This window comes from Jatropha curcas, chromosome 1, assembly GCF_041381405.1.
Source record: "Jatropha curcas cultivar XTBG-Jc1 chromosome 1, XTBG_Jcur_1.0, whole genome shotgun sequence".
Classification (NCBI taxonomy): domain Eukaryota; kingdom Viridiplantae; phylum Streptophyta; class Magnoliopsida; order Malpighiales; family Euphorbiaceae; genus Jatropha; species Jatropha curcas.
Genome location: NC_143151.1, coordinates 9,360,818 through 9,377,928, shown reverse-complemented (window position 1 = coordinate 9,377,928; position 17,111 = coordinate 9,360,818).

Here is a 17,111-nt window from a genome sequence, read left to right as displayed (position 1 = left end):
GTATATGTGCTCAATGCGGCTCATAGCATACAAGCCTATATGGCATTTCTATATGTATGCATGCTTCACGTATACATTATATTGTTCATGTATGCATGAATGAAAATGCATGAGCGATGCAAATTATCTAACTATACTCACAATTTTTTTATTGTCTTTAACAAGACTATCTTTATTAATGCTTTCTTCTAGTTTTTATCTTATCATTCTGGAACCTTATAAGCATCTAAAAAGAAAATTTTAAGTAAAAATCTTAATTTAAGAAATTTAATTTTTATTCATTAACTAATCACAACCGCTACGTTATGACTGCTTATTTAGTCTATTAGCTACACAACTATATTTATTTCTTTTACTTATTCACTCTAATTGATACTTAATCAATATTATGGTTCTTTTGGTAATTAATGTTTAATGGTAATAATAATAATAATATTATTAATATTAATATTAATATTGGTAATGCGAGTACCAATAATCTTATTAGTCATTTCTCATTAATGATATAATTATTTTAATTCATTATTTAGCATTTTACCGAAATCCACCAGCATCTCTCTTCTTGTAAATTGTGATCGCTGTCTAATCATATATAAAAGGCACAATTCAATTTACAACCCATCTATTGTGCATTAATCTCAATCAATATCCATCCTCCATTATTTACATAACATTTGAACTGCTTAGATAATAAGTGGATACTCACCAAATCGGTAATTAGATCTCGGATATTCAATCTAACTTTCCCTTTAATCTAAGTGAGTGAATCAGCTAATTTAGCTAAAGCATTTTAGTAAATTACTGTTTTAGCTATACGTTCAGCTTAACTTAACCGAAACAATGAAATTAGATCGATAAATTCTTAACCAAATTATATCGGAAATTTAGCATCAAAGCCTAGGGTTCACTGATAGGAATTTCGTTAATACCATCGCATTGACCAAATCGAGACGAGAATTCTGTCTCCTATGGCCTCGCCAGGGTCTCGCTGGCCGGTCACCAAAATGTTGCCGCCTGCCGCCGCACACGGTGGCCGGAAAACCGAGTATTGCCAAAACTGAGCAACACATACACCAAAATGCTCGAAATCTCATTGGGACTCAGAATCCGTGACGAATTTGGACTGGGTGTGTCTCATTTGGCTGAAAATGGCCTTGACAGTAGCTTCGCCACTACCATCCATGGCGATTTCACATGCTAGCTTCGTTGACCAAATTAACAGAGGGGTATTGCTCGCATGGCGCTGAAGAGCTGACTCAACCCGTCTTCATCGCGTACATCAGCCGGTAACGGCGAGAACTCGCCGGAGAGTCAGATTGCAAACTGAAGATATTTCAAGTTTCATTTCCTCTCGATCCAAGCTTAAATCGTGTGAACCAGGACTTGGATTGAACTTCTTACAACGAGTAGAGCACTTTAGAGTCCTTAATCGTCTGATTCCATTGAGTTTGGCCGGAAAACAGAAAGGAGGGGTGTGTGGGAGCTGTCGGCGACGGGGAGAGAGAGGATGAGGGTTTTAAGTTTTGTTTTTTAGGTATATAGTCTGATTTGGTCCAAACTGAATAGGTTTGGTTCAATTCGACTTCTAGAAATTTCTTCTTTAGTTTTTAAACGGTTTCGACTCGATTTAGATGGTATCCGATTCAGTTTTTAATTCAACCGATATCTTTTTTGCAAATAATTTAATATTATAATATTGTTTAAATTTTCTAATTTAAATTTATTTTGAAATCTTTTGAAAATAAAAGATTAGTCTTTTCAGTTTTATATTAAATGTTTAACGTCGGTATTATTATGTATGTATTTCTCTCATTTAGGACAATTTTAAAGAGTTAATACCGGAGAATGCACCACCCCTCTTGCAATAGCAGAATTTACAATTAGTGTTATGTTTATTATCATTTTTTTAAAATTATAATTTATCAATTTATAAGTAAATTATATAACATTTTTAGTAAATATATTGATAATTAATTTAGTCTCAAAATACTGTACTTCATTTTTTTTTAGTTTTATATTTAATACTCAAATTCAAATTAACTGTGTCTTTCACTTTTGAAATCATTTCTATTATATTAAATCATGTTAAATTGGGATTTAAAAACTTACATCTTTTAAGTTTCAAATAATCATCAATTTGTGTCTAAATAAAGATTAATTATTGTTAATTAATAAATAAATTTTTAGTACAAAATTGCAAATTAAAAATTTTTTAATTAATTCAATAATAATAATAAACATCAACTAATATATACATGCCTGTACGTGTACGTGAAGCGCAGAATCACGACTAGTTTACAAATACTATTAAGGATTACTAATAATTTTAATTACTGTTATGAATTAATTATCTAGAGGCTCGATTAGTATTTTTATTCTTTTTCATTTATGAATACCCAAATTGCAATTATCGTAATTATTTTTTATAATAAAAAATCAAGTGGTCGCTTCATATTTGTAACTAGTCGTTATTTCACATTTCATGCGCGAGTGTTTATATAATTTTCAATAATTATTATTATTGAAATATGCTATTATTTTTTTTAAAAAAAATTATTTATGGATAAAAATAATTGAAAATATTTTAAATAAATTTTTCTAATAATAATATTTATTATTTATTTATTTGAGCATACAAAAATTAAAATTTTAAAATATATTTTTGTACACTTTTATCTCTTATTTATTCTATTTGGATAGATTTTGAATTTAAAATTAAAAAAGATTATGAATTTGAATTTGAATTTTAGATTTAAAATTTTTATAAAAAATAAACATTAATATGTTAAATATTGAGATATACTCAACATAATATTTTTTTTTTTTAAGACTTTATTTCAACATAATATATTATGGTATATCTAAATCTTTAATTTATATTATGAATGAGGTTGAAAAAATATGGGCATCAATTAAATTGATAAACTATAACAATTACAATAGTTAATAGTTTTACCAGTAATTACAATTAACAATAAATTTACCAAAAATTATATATGAAATGAATTTTTATCGATAAGCCCTATTGGTAGCTATGTTTCAAATATAGTTTTTTTTTTCATGTGTATAGATATAAAATGTATGGTTCTACAAAAAGCTAAAAAAATTAACTTTATAATATTACATAAATATATACAAATTCAAACACTGGTAAAACCAAATCCTGCTGCACCCCTTATTGGAGCATCCAAATTCTCGACATCCACAATTTCAGGAGTAATTATTTTTTCGATAATCAACTAGGTCCGTATAATCAACATCTATCACTCCTTTAGTTACATCAATCGGGTACTTCCATGCCAGTCCGATCTCGGAGCTGCATTAAAATTGCAAAAACAACCCAATTATAGTAATAATATCATTTTTTTAGCTAAACTTTCTATCAAATATGTAAAAAATAAGAAAATTTCTCAAATATTTATTAATTAAATCATAAAATCTGTAGAAAGAAGAAAAAACTAAAAAAAAACCTTATCTTTATTTGAACGAAAGACTCTTCAACCTCTATTTGCTCCATACGAAATCATCAAACATCGTTATAAGATTCCTCATCATAGAATGAGAATTGATTTTGAAATTTGATCCTTATATGGCTTATTGAAAGAATAATAATTTTAAAAAAAGTTAAATAATTATTAAGGAAGTAGAATATACATATGCAATCTTTTATGGATACTAACTACATAGAAAAAAAAAATAAAAAACATATGTTCTTTGCTTATGGGGTCCTTTTTATCGTGAAAAGGCTTCCCAAATTTTTAAAGAAAAAGTGGAGGTTAATACTGCTGTGTTAACATAATGAAGTGTTTTATAGAAAGTAGAAGACTATATTAAGGTAGAATTTATCTTATAATAGCTAGGTTTTATCTATAGCATATTAATTTAAACAATTCAAATACATTATCGTAGATAATTCTACAAATAAAGTTCTATAATTTAAATTATCTAATATGGTTAATATAATATTTTGTATTTTCAATAAATATTTAAGTTCTAATGCCAATACAAATAAATAAAGTAAAACCCAAAAATTGGTAAAAAAAAAAAAAAGAAAAATATTTACATGGATATATAAATAGATAGATATATTTGTGTTAATAATTTAAAAATTCAGCTAAATTTAGGCAATTTATAATTTTAAGTAATTTGGAAAACGTGTTTTAGGATATATAGTTATTTATAGATAAGGTTCAGTAATTTAAATTATCTAATATGAATAATTATTAATTAAAATATTTAATTTGTACAATTACACTACAGAAAAATACAATAAAATTTTAAAAATCCCTAAAAAAAAGAAAAATAGAAAGTTAGACAAAGAGAAAGCGTTGAATCTTCTTTTTATTTCAGCTTTCATATATCATTATCATTATATATAGTAGAGGAGAATCATGAGTTTTTCTTATATGCTGACGTGACATTTCATTTGAGGAGAGAGGATTAACGATATTTGAGCATGTTCATTTATCTTGATTGGGAGAGATTTCAGATTTCAAAGAGGACATGAAGAAAAAAAATTGAGGCTTTTTTTACATTGAATATTAAGCACCGCAATTATTATTGCATTAAAAATAAATCAGTCTCGTAAAAGGTAAAAAAATATATATATATACTTTTTAAACAGCAATCTACCCTGTTTATTTGTAAATTTTTATCTTTAAATATTTTACAATTTTAATATTGCAATTTTATTTGAATATGATTAATTGTATCTACTAAAACTTCAATCTAAATTCTCTTTTCATTTTAAAATGGATAACATATTTTTTTATTTCTTCCTATGCATTTTATATTTTGGAAATTTGCAGTATCTGAGAAGGCATTCATATGGTATTATGATTCTTAATGGTCTATAACATAATAATCATTATATTATGTGGGTCGCGTTTATATGGCACAACCCAAGAGGAAGTGAATTGAGTTTTCTAAAAATTTAATTTTTAAATATTTTACAATTTCAATATTACAATTTAATATCATCTCTTCTGAAAGGGGAGCTCCCATCAAATAGTCATAAATTATTAGAGTCTCTTTGTAGTTCATGACAGCTCCAATAGAATCCCACTTTTTAGATAGAATTCTAAAGATTTTCTTAACAAATTCGACGGTAAAATTTGAGGTGAAAAAGAACAATAACACCAAAATTAAAGCAGCAGGAATAAGTGTATCGATTAATAGTCATCTCCATCTCAACAAATTTAATAGGATAAACCCATAATTACATGGAGTAAATCACATGAGCACTGAAAAATTTGCTAATACAACAACTTTTGAAGAAAGTGAGGGGCTGAAAGTTACACCTGTACAATCGACACTAAAGAGATAGCAGATCCAGGAAGTAAAGGAGAATTCAACAACTTGGCTTTTGGATCAGCTGAATAGGCTGAAGGAAAAGCTGAGAGAACTTTCAATACCTTGAAAAGGCACAATAATCTAAGTAAAATTAAGCAATAAAGTTATAGATGCTGCCGGCAGTTCAAGAGCGGAGAAGATAAAGGCATCTCACCAAGCTACTGGTGGGATTTAATGTATGAGCAATTCCCTGGAAAAGTACAGGAGCCTGTGGCAATACCATAAAAGCATTAACAAGAAATGGAAAATGAAAGTCTCAACAGTTATAACCACCACTACTGAAAATGCAATTGACTCTCACTCCTAGACCAGTAGCTATATAAACTCAACAAACGTGTTAAAGTCCAAAATACCAGAGACTTCACCAAGCCCACAGGATACATGCATTATCAATTTTTTGCAGCACAGAGAGCTAATGATGGGATAATTCCAAATTAATATCTGAAAGTATCTACCAAATAGTACCATCGCATACAAACAATAGAAAAGCTATAGGCAATAAAATACTAGCCAACAAATTCTAGAAGTGCAATTATTAGATGCAGCTTCATGACTGCTAGACTGCAAAAATTTAAACTTACTATGATATTCTTGCTGCCTAATACCACATCAGACTTAATAAAGTCATACTAGCATTCAAAGTATGGTCTCCTTCAGTCTCCAAAACCGCATCACTCATGTGATCAATAACCAGAGCCCTAAGGTCCTATAAAACATAAATTAAGCAGTGCAAACATGTCAATATCTATATGAAATTTGCACAAGACTATAAATTGAAAACACAATGCTTACTAACTGGAACAGACCTCATCAAAATCAACTCCACTCTCAATAGCAATTTCACGAATCAAAACAGAGGCGTTAACATCAACAGCAATTATGAAATCACGACCAAAATCAACAAAATCTAGAATTGCGGGGAGGTCCATCGATCCTCCAAAACTTACACGCATTTAAGATGAATGGGTTTGTTGCCATTCCACAATTAAAAAAAAAAAAAAAAAGAAAAGAATAAGGATGATACCTGGGATAAGTTAATTCCACTATTAAAGAATGATTTAATCGGATGATCTTCGTAAAATAAATATCAGCAGGCTCTATTCTTAAAAAAAAAAAATTCAGTAGGCTCTAGACCATTGGAAAACCAAGGAAAATAAATAAACGAATCAAGTCAAACCGCTTTAGAGTAGGCATGGCCACCGGTTCGGTTCTAACCGGAACCGAACCGTTTGTAGACGAATCGGAACCGGCGGTTCATAATTTTGAACCGGAACCGGCGGTTCATAATTTTGAACCGGAACCGGCGGTTCAAGGGCCGGTTAAGGTTCATATGAATTTTAAAATATGAACCGGAACCGGCGGTTAACCGGTGGTTCCGGTCCGGTTCGAACCGGATGCACAAAAAAATTGTAGCTTAAAATTTTTATAAAAAAATTTATATCACTTGATTGATTGTAGTTGATTTGATTAATGGTGAATAGAAGTACAATGGTACATAAATTATAAAAAGTGGTGAAAAAAAAACATATTTTTTTACTTAATTTATACAAAAAATGGTACATGAATAGTTGATTTATAAAAAAAAAATACTTTCAAGTATATAAAAAAAAAGTGTAACGAATAGTTTTTGATATGATAAGTTTTTTTTATTTTTTTTTGGTAAATAAATTTTATTCATTTTTTAATCATTTATTTATTTATTTACTGTAATTTACTAAATTATCCAAAAATATAGTTATTATTTTTCTGTTATAACTTATAAGGGACAATTTGGAAAACTAATAGATGAGAAACATGTATAAATATGATGAGTTGATGATTTTTTATTTCACGATCAATTATATCATAATTCTTCTCTTATTCTCAATCAAAATTCTCTCAAATTTCTATATTTCATTATTTTTTCTATTGCTTTATTTTCCTTAATATTGAAATTATCTATTGTTTATTTTTTATTTTCTTACATCCAATTCCAAATTCTTTCTCTAATCTCAATTTTTTCCATTCATAAATTTACTTCATTTGATTTTTTTAATAATTTTCTTAGTATTTGAAAATAATAATTTCCAACTCATTTCGTTAATTTTATATTCCATTTATAGTTGTCTATATTAGTGAATTAGTAAAATTTGTAAATTTAATGTAATAATAGTTCTAAGTTAGTTAATATAAGTTTTTGTTTTAAAATTTTATAATAATTTATTTAGTTAATAAAATTTAAACATTTTAAAATTATTATTTATTTATGAATTCGGAATCAAATTTTATTATTTTTTAAAAAATTTGCGTAATGCCGGAACCGAATCGAAACCGTAATTCGAACCGTCGGTTCGCTGGAACCGTGCCGAACCGTGCCGGAACCGGAACCGGAGGTTCAAGAGTCGGTTCCGGTTCAAAATTTTAAACATCAGGAACCGGCGGTTCAGTGAACCGGAACGGCGGTTCACTGAACCAGCCATGCCTACTTTAGAGTACAACCAAATCAGAAAATATATGGATTTGGAAAGATAAAACCTAGAATTTTCTCATCCCGTCTCTCTTCATCGCACGACAATCGTATAGCAACTTTACTTCCTTTTCCGTGTCTTTTCCGCCCAGAAATTCGTAAGCCACGACTGCCGGCCATCAACCAAGCCCATTCCACTTCCTTCTCTACGTGAACGAAGTCTCATATCGCCATCTTGGTGAGTTCTTGCTGCTACAAGTACAATAACCATTAGTTCCGATGAATAAACCATTTTTTCGGCGAGTTAATAGTTGAGGTAAGTCGATTTTATCCTTTTTTTCGCCCCTTAAACGGATTTCATTTTAGCCAAAAACACAATCGAAATAAAACCTCATTACCCAAATTCAAAACCCAATTCATGGAAAAACAAAAACAGCAAAACCCACCGGGCATAAATCATCAATAAAAATGATTAACACTAGAATCAAAACAAAGATTACAAATAAAGCATACGATCTCGATTGAAAGCTTACCTTTGGAAACAGAGATTGAGAATCAAAAAGAGAAGAGACTAAATGAATTGAAATGATAGTTTATTTATGTTGGCTCAAAGGTCAAATATTTATTTCGAGATTTTGATAATTAAAGCACAAATATTATTATTTGTGCTAATAATATTCTTTATGCATATTATATAAGGAAGGTAATAAATAAACAAGGCAAATCCTATAATTTCAAGGATCATGAAGACAATTGAAAACCTTAGTGGTTAGATTTTTAGGATTCATTGTAGGATAGAGAGAACATCCATTTATAAGCACAAAATTAATTTCTTCTCTCTTTATCAAAAGGATTTTTCGAAAATAACTCTTTAAAAATCAAAAGCTTTTTTCGTTCCTTGATTATCTTACCTAAAATGGAGGAGATCTTGTCTCAATCATTTTTGGTAATGTCTCAATCATTTTTGGTAATAAATATCTTGGAAAAAAACTTGTTTTAGTTTTTCGAAAATTATCTTTATAAAGGTTCGAAATTTATTCATTTACCTAAATTAAAGAGACTTTATCTCAAACGACTTTGATAATAAGAATATATCGAATAAGATTTTTATACTTTTCATTTTCGGAAACAATTTTTTTAAAGAGATCCAAAATCTTGATTTTATCTTCTTACCTAAACGAAAGAAATTATATCTCAAATCGTTTTTGGTAAATATTTCTTTTGAAAAAGATTTTTTTTATTTTCGAAAATCTTGTTTTTAAAGGAAAGTTAGATTTTCTTTTATTTGCTTACTAAAAAGAAAGAATATTGACTAAAAAGATTTGGTAACAAAGATTTTCGTATCTTCTAAAAATGGAAGGTCAATATTCTGATTTGAAAAAGGGATTTCACTTTCTAAATACGGGATTCTCATCCCTCTCTATAAAATGCATCTTTTCTTTAAAAGACGTGGGTGAAAAGAGTTTTCATTTTAAGAGTATTCGTCCATTGATCATATTTTTTATCTCTCAAAACTTACTCTCTACCCCCTTATTTCTTTTTATCTTAATACTTTACGTTTTATCTTTAAAAGAGAAAAGAAATTTTGTAACAACTTCTTTTGAAAAACAGTTCTGATTTCTAAAACGATTTTCTAATCTTAAAAACTATTTTTCCTGTGCTTATATTTGCATTTTTGTCTGTCTATTTAGATTCTGTAATCTTTGGTAGACAGGTTTTTTATTTGATAAACATTTGTGTAATAGCTTAGGTGAAAAGCTATTGTGAAATAAGTTTTCAAGCGACCTTCTCCGTGAGAGAGATTCTAATGTTTTGATTTGAGTTTCTGTACTCTACTAAAAACAGAAAGGGTTGAGGTTAACTAGAACCTTTGGAAAATCTAGTGGGACAGAGGGTAGATCTAAGAGTTGATCTATTGCCTTGTACTGTTGGTTTGTCTCTTACCCTTGAAAAGAGATAACATAGCTGAGGATCTCAAGATGAGTCTTGGAGAGTGGATGTAGGCAAGTTAGTGCCGAACCACTATAAATCACTGTGTTAATCTTTTTATTTTCTAAAGTTCTCCTTGATACTATTTTATCTACACTTCTGTCTATATTTTACAAATGCTAAAAGTTATTAATAGTTTTGATGTTCTAAACTGGAATAAGCTTTATCTTTTCTGAACATTAGAACTCTGGACTTCTACTCAGTGAATATACCAAGTTCTAAATTGTTCTTCTATTTTCAGTATATTTCACTACTTGGGTTTCTAATCAGTTTTCTAATCTTGATTGAAGCTTTGTGAAGCAGGTCAAATTTCAATAATTGTCTCTCACATAGCCTTTTATATTTATTTAAACTTTATGAGGAAGTTCTAAACATAATAGCTTTCTTTCATAAAGTAATTTTGATATTGTATAAGAAATTGTGAAGCAGTTCTAATCAATAACTGTACTTTGCAAAGTCTTTCTATTTTCTACATAAGGGCATTGTGAGGAAGTTCTAATCAATAACTTATTCTCAAAAGTGCATTACTTTTCCACTGCTACAGAATTCTGAGTTTGATTTTAAAAGTTAAATTTTTATTTTTTGAAAACCCAATTCACCCCCTCTTGGGTTGTTCTATATACATACGGGACCCACAATTTAGGCTAAGAGAAAGAAAAGCAAAGAAAGGTTAGAAGGAGGATGATCTGTGTAACGTGTTTGGCGGTATTTCCTTGCGTCACCCATTCCTAATCATATATTGGAATTGAGAAACTTGGAATCCACTTTGGTCTTCACTTTCAAAGGTGGTGATACATCCCTTTCAGCTACATAAAAATGTATTAGAAAAATTTTGGATCTACAATGGTAGATTTGGGGTTAAGAGAGAAGTTGGAACATTTATGTTCTTTGTGGTCAATACTTCTGGAGAACCTTATGCTACGTAACAAAAAGAATTCTCAAAACAAAAAGTAAAATGGCTACACAAATAATTAGTAAAAAGCTGATTTTGTGTGGCATTGCTTTTGTTAGTAACAAGATTTTTTATCCTACAGTTGATAATCAAAGGTTCTAATCCAATGGGTTTAATATAACGTTTCAATCCTTTATTCTTTATAGCACATCCATGTTCTGAAAAATTGAAGTCAGTCCCCTTTTATAGCACTTCTATCTAAAAATAATCAATTTCATGTGCTATTTCGCACTTCATCATATTGGTTTGATAAATGGTATATATCTCAGGTATTTGTAATACATTCTGCCTATTTTATGGTTGGCTCTTTGAAAATTGGTCAAATTCTGTTTTCAGCTCCTAAACATGGAAAATATGGAGAAGCAATTGGTGAGAATGAACAGAATTCGCATTCGAAATAAAAAATGTTCCATATATGAATCAAATAGCAATGGTTTGAACTTTGTATATTGCAATAGTATATGATATTATACTAATCTTTATGATAGTTGTATAGCAAAGTAAAACTATCTTATTTTGATATTCTTTCCACAGAGAATTTTGAATCTAGAAATGACATCAAAAATGAAAGAATAGGACCTCCTCTATTTGATATTACAAATGGTCAGTTTGACAATAAATTTATATTAGTTGTATATATATATATTTTTTACAGCCATTGTGCAAATATGATATGCTTACAAGCACCAATTTATACATATTTTTTTCAATTACCCATACAGGACAAGTAGTACCAAGTAAGACGTCACATTTATCTGATTTAAATGTTGATCCATAAGAGCAAGGTAAAGTAACAATTTATATATTATGCAATATAATGATGTTTTATGATATTACATGTAATTTTATTTTGAATTATATATATTTATGACTTGCATTTTATAGACTTATTGCTTAATAGATATTCACTTCAAATATTTTGTTAACATTAAATTTGAATTTCTAGATATGGATAATCATCCTCTTATCCTTGATTTAAATATTCCTTCATTATCGCAAGGTTAGATTTGAATTTTTTTATAATTTCACTTTTAAACAACATGTGATTTTGTATTTACTGACAATTCATAATTTTAAAATTCTTATTAGGATTTGAGGCTGAAAATATCAATAGTGCTATGCAAGGTATGCAATTTGAAATGTTAATTTTTGTATTTAAATACTGTGAAAAACTAAGAATAAGACTTTCTTATTGTTAAATTGTTATTTATTCATAAAGTTGGTTTATATATATATATATATATATAGTTAAAACACCACTCATGTTATCATAATTCTTTTTTTTTTTTTTTTGTAGATGGTGATGTTATACATGGTGACATATGCAGTGAAGGTATGTTCAATGTATTAGTTTTGTATTAATTGAGCAACATCATAAGTGTAATTAGGGTAAGCATTCGGTTTGGCCAATTTAGTTAATTTGAATTGATAAATAAAAATTTAGTTAATGAAAATTAGTTCAATTAAGGAAAAAAATTTCAATTTATTTTTTTGGTTAAAAATATTACTCAAAATTAGCTTAATTTGACTAATGATCACTCCTAAATATAATAAACTTACCACTATATTTTTCGTAATTAATAATTAAAATTAAGATTATGAAGCTTATGATATGACTTATATTATCTAAATTCTTAATTTTTTTTTAGACGATGATATTGAGCATGGAGATATATGCACTGAAGATATGTATGATGTATGCATTTTTCATATACCATTAATTAAGTAAAACACATCATAAATATAATGGTTTTAACACTAGCATTTTCTTCATTAATAGAGTACTGGGATATATGAGATCCTATATATCAATGTGAAAAATGTGGGGCATATTTTTTGTATGAAGAGAGGATTCGCAAACATTATAATACTCAAAGACCAGAATACTCTTTATATTGTTGTCATGGAAAGATAAAGTTGCCGAATCCAAAAGATCTTCCTCAGATTTTAAAAGAATTGTTGTTCAGATCAGGTTAAAACTTATTTACTTCTCCTTAATCTTAATAAATACATGTCTTATATATATATATATATATATATATATATATATATATATATATATATATATATATATATTCCCCATATATTTGAGATCATAAACTTTACATAGGTCCTAAAAGTCATCATTTTCAATAGAATATTAGGACTTATAATTCTATTTTATAATTTACCTCAATAGGGGGAAAAGTTGATAGATTCATCAATGAAACACATGACTCAAGAAAAATCAAATTATATGGCCAAGATTTTCATAAGATTGGAAGTTTGTTGCCACTTGCTGAATCCTCCCTGAAGTTTGCACAATTATACATTTATGATACAGAATGAAGTAGAAAATAGAATTCATGTTGTGAGGTTAGCATTGCTATTTTTTTTGTACAATAATATGAATATCAAAACAATTATTTTACATTGATATAATGCATTTCAATTAGTTTATGAATTGCAATATATGCTAACTTCACATTATATGTTTTTTTATAGTCGTGGTGAAAACATAAACAAACTTCATGCTGAGATTGTTGCTAATTTGAGACAAATGCTTGATGACTACAATGTCTTGGCTAAGATTTTAGAATGGTGAGAGGTAGATTTCAAGAAGATATAAACTCTAATGTTAAACTCAGATTGATAGGGAAAAGGAGCACTGATAGAAGGAAATACAATTTACCAACAGTTTCAGAAGTAGCTACTTTAGTAGTGGGAGACTTTGAACTATCTATAGGTGATAGAGATATTATTATTGAAACTCAATATGGACAGCTACAAAGGATAAATGAATTGAATGCTGCCTATTTAAGTCTGCAATATCCTTTGCTTTTTCGATATGGCGAAGATGGTTATAGAGAAGATGAATCAACTAGAGGAAGGCAATGTGTTAGCATACGAGAATATTTTTGCATACAAAGTTCAAGAAAGGAAGAATGAGGTGTCAGCGATTGTATTCTCTAAAAGATTATTCCAGCAATTCTTAGTTGATGCTTATACAATGATTGAATCTTCTCAATTGAAGTGTATTAAAACTCATCAAAAACAGTTAAGAACAGAAATGTACAAGAGGTTAAATCCTGAGGATCATCCAGACATTTTATATAGAGTTTTTATAGCTAAATTGGATCGGTTAATAAAGGATCTTCGTGACAATCAAGTTTTTGGACAAGTTAAAGCAGATATAAAATTAAACTTCTATATAAGCTATATTTTTAAATTTAGATTTTGACTATTTATTCACCTAATAATTTATTTTGGTGCAGTGGTTTATACGATTGAGCTCCAAGAATGAGGGTTGCCTCATGCTCACATCTTGCTGTTTCTTTATGAACGATGTAAATATCCAACTACAGCAGATATGGATCGAATAATTTCCATAGAAATACCAGATGAATTGATTAATCCTCATTACTATGAAGCTGTGAAAAATTTGATGATGCATGGGCCATGTGGTTTTGCTAGAAAATCTTCCCTTTGCATGCAAAATGGTAGATGTACAAAGCACTTTCCAAAAAAGTTTATTGAGTCAACCACAATTGATGAAGATGGTTATCATGTCTATAGAAGAAGGGAGAATGGTAGAACTATCAAGAAAAATGATATTAACTTAGATAGCCAGTATTTAATGATTTATTTTGAATTTTATTATTACAGTATGATTTTCCCATTAACATGTAAATATTAATAATTATGTAGTTGAAATGACCCGAATAATTATTTTCAAAAATTATTCATTTAAAAATATAATCATAAAACCTAACCAATGAAATCAACGGAAAAATATTTTTTTATTACTAAATCGGACCCATAAACCAGCTTGAATTTTCTGAAAACCAAGTGAAAAACTCAAAAACCTAGCAAATTGAGCCAAATCATTGAATTAGAACAAACTGGTTCGAATTAAACCAAAATGGTCTAGAAGCCCCCGATTTTTTCCTTCCTTTTCTTTTTCTTTTCTTCTCCTTCTTCTTCCTCCAGCGCGTAACAGCCTCCTCTTGCCCCATGCACTGCGTCTTCGGTCACTGCTCAATGAGAGCCAGGTGGCGTTTGACTCGTCTGGTGCTGCGGGTCTCGTCTCCGGCCTCCTCTCACGCGGAAAGAGCTTCCATTGACTTGAAATGGAGCCGTTCTTTCTTGACAGTTGGCGTTCATCAACTTCCGGCGATACACGTCGTTGCTGGTGATTGCAGCGTGAAGGGGGGGCGCCGATAGCTTCATCTCCTCAATGCGATCGTTTCTCCTCCATCAATTATGGCAATGGAGCTCAAAAAGGGAATTTGCCATGGACAGGAGCTCCAAGCACTTGTCAAGTCCGATCCGTCCAGTTAGAGGTCCCATCTCGCTCAATTGACATCGGAAATGGAACCATTAGCGAAATTCGATTGGAGTAGTGGTGTCCTTGCAAAATTCTGGACAAAGATCGACTTTTCGGCTACCGTGGACGGCGGCAGTCCGGCGAGACCCTTAGAGGCAGAATACTCCTTTTCTCGCGCTGCTCGTGGAATCGTTGCCCAATTTTCGACCGGTACGCCCTAAGACCTATTTTCCCATTTTTGGGTATAAATTTCAAATTTAAATTTATGAGTTAATTTAGTTAATTTCGAATAGATATTTAATCGAAGGACTTTGAAATATTAGGTTGGAAGCTTGTGAATTTAATTGTGGAATTTTTAGGAGAATTCGAACTTAGGATTCAATTGTTAGAAATCATGATTCTATTAGGTTGAGTACGTAATTAAAAACACTATTCAACCTAATTAAATACATTTAATGTTGAAAATCTAGAAAATAAGTCATTTTGGAATAATTGTCATAAATCAAAACATGAAGGATGAATTGGAATTAATTAGTTAGATAATTAGATGATCGAATATAAATAAGTAGAAGTTATAATGAGTTGTTGTTAAAAACGAGTTTTAAACACTTAAGGAACTAATTACCATAAAGCTATTAATTTTTTTAGCTTATGATTTAATAAACAATGTTATATGAATATTATTAGATCAGGTTAAAGGTTACTATATTTCTGAATTTAAAGTTAACATAGTTGGGGATGATGTTGATGTTAAAGGAGGAAGGGTGCTTGAATTGTTTGATTGCCCAACGGATGGGCTGTGTGAATTGAGTAAGAGACTAAATAAATGATTGTGGTTATGGCGGATGAGATGATTTGATGTGAATTGCCCGATGGATGGGCTTTGAAACATTTGTTATTGAATTATGGTTTGATCAAAATCTAGGGGAGACTCTGCCGAAATTTCGATAGAACCTAGATTAGTCTTAATCAATAATTAAATTAATTGGTTTATTAGATTAATTCTTTAACTTAATACATAATAAATAAATTTTTCTAATTATTTTATTATTCTTATTATTCTTATTATTATTTATTTAGTTATTTAGTTATTTATTTATTTTCGATGGATCAATTATAATAATAATATGTTGTTGATTTCTGTTTCTCTATTTAATTATAGTTATCTATGAATGTCTACTTGTGTATTTGCATCATGTTAATTAATTAGTTGCTATGCTTGCATTTAATTGCAATAATTGATTAATTGTGCTGTGATAATGTTATGCCTTGTATGTGTGGAGTTAGGATGAAGTGGGTCACCATGGGTTTGTGAGGGCAGTCCACAAGACCGTTGGCCGTATAGGAGATCGGCGCCCCCGTGTGCACCTGATGATATGATATGGATAATATGGATAAACAACAGGGTGGCCTCCTGTTGGTATGGAAAAGAAAAGAGAGAATGGAAAAACAATGAGAGGGCTGGTCAAGTGAGGATTAGACCGGTCGGCCATGTATGGGGATCGACTCCCTGGTGCACACGTTATGAGAGGGTGGGCCATATGTGAGGACGGCTCATTAAAGGTTTCGGTAACGCCACTGACTAATTTTCACGTGATGTGATTATGTGAAGATGTTAATAATTGCGAGTACTGTTGTTGTGCCATTTGTGTGACTGCCCGCGTGATCATATAACTAGTCGGATGACTAGATTTAATTATTTACACATTCGTGTGAATGCATGTGTTATAGAATAATTATTATTCATTAATAAACTCACATCTCTTTTGTTTAATCTTTCAGGAAGTAGTTTTTCCTGAATCCTAGCTAAAGCTCTACTTCTTTCACTGTTAGAAAAGAACTTTCTAATTTTAATATTAATTCATTAAATAGATAAATGTACGAAAACTTCTCCGTACATATCTGTTAGTGAACTCCGCAATTGTAGAATTTACATACATTTAGTCGTATATTAACATAGATGAAATAATTCTTTGAGCCCATATTAGAAATGTGATGTATTATAAATTGGGCCCGAACTGTGGAATGTTATAGATGATAAATTTGGGCCGAGATATAATAAAATC